Below are 1326 nucleotides of genomic sequence, written 5' to 3'. Positions count from 1 at the left end.
CCTGGCAGGACTGCCTCCCCCACGCACAGTCCCCACTGCCCGGTGCCGTGCCCCATTCCCCTCCCCTCCCCTCGCAGCGAGCTTGGCTGCCTCGGGCTCCAGAGACGCAYGGCAGAGGACAGGCTGCCAATTCCCTGAGCAAACACGGCCCCAGCGAGGCCGATCTGGACACCGAGCCCTGTTTGGGCCCCAGGACGAGAGCAAGTGCTAGGCCCCTGCGCAGGGCCACGGCCCTTCCCTAGGGGTGCAGACAGGCCCAGACGCAGCGTGCCACACACCAGCTTTATTCCAAAATCCCTGCGGGAGGGGAGCACAGCCGGGGCAGCCCACGGGGCCGCGGCACCTCTGGGGCCGGGCACTGATGCAGAGCCAGCCCATGGCAGGCGGATAGCGGCTCCCTCTTCTCCCAGGGRCCCACTGCTGGGCCCTCCAACCACAAGGTGAGACCGGGAGTGCTGCTCTCTGCCCCAGACCTGCCCCTCYAGCAGGGCACAGGGCCATGGATCCAGCTGGAAAAGGGGGAACAGAGGTGAGCGACAGGAAAGAGGTGTTGGGGGCACTGCGGGCACCTGCGTCCCCACACACCCACCTGCCCTCCTAGCTGCGCGGTGACGCTTTCTTCTGCCTGCAGCCTCGTCTCGGCAGGAATGTGGCTGCCTCTGCCCGGCCCTCACGGAGACCCTAGGGGTGCAGGRCAGTGCAGGGGTCACAGGGGGGATCATTCCTTCACCCTGGCTGTTCCCTCCACCCCATGCCCTCCCCAGCCCTGYCGTACCATGTAGAAACCGGTGTGGTACCCGCTCATATACCASGACATCAGCATCGCAGCCAAGGCTTCCTCCTCCTCCTCTTCCTCCTGGAGTGTGCGCAGCGGGGCTGGGGGCCACGGCGGAGGCACCAGCTACAACCACCACCAAGAGCCTCTGTTAGGGACAGTCCCATCGCCAGGGACCCTGCCGTGGGGCACCACCTCCCCTGCACCCTGCCCAGCAGGAGACGGGGATCCGAGCAGGGAAATAAGGAGGTCCTGGTGCCCCCTGCCAGCATCGCTGGGCTCTCGTCCCTCCCTCCCTCCCTCCCCCCCCCCAACTCTGCAGCCGGGGCTGCACGACAGGGTGACTCCAGGCTCGCTTGTTCCCATCCCCATTGATGGGCAGGAGCAGGGCCAGCCACAGGCTGGCAGGGAGAGCCCAGGCCACCAGCACCTGCTCTGGACAGGGCACCCACAGCCTTGAGTGCCCCCCACAGCACAGGGCAGCTCCCAGCCCCACAGCAAGCTGAGGGGTGCAGGGTACTCAAGCCCGAGGCAATGCCAGATACTCACCT

General features: G+C 67.2%; 1 long non-coding RNA gene across 1 annotated transcript; it reads right to left on the bottom strand.

Annotated features, from left to right (window-relative positions):
• Positions 1–268: 268 nt before the first annotated feature.
• LOC146592209 (uncharacterized) lies at positions 269–897 on the bottom strand. The gene is made up of 3 exons (XR_014896644.1): positions 776–897; positions 590–681; positions 269–509 (listed from the first exon to the last, which is right to left on the bottom strand). It is a non-coding gene; the product is annotated as an uncharacterized LOC146592209 (long non-coding RNA).
• Between the last annotated feature and the right edge of the window lie 429 nt (positions 898–1326).

The sequence above is a fragment of the Rhea americana genome, unplaced genomic scaffold, assembly GCF_003343005.1.
Source record: "Rhea americana isolate MKP2758 unplaced genomic scaffold, rheAme1 scaffold_341, whole genome shotgun sequence".
NCBI lineage: Eukaryota > Metazoa > Chordata > Aves > Rheiformes > Rheidae > Rhea > Rhea americana.
Note: the sequence above shows the minus strand (reverse complement) of the source record. Positions and strands in the feature narration are given on the sequence as shown.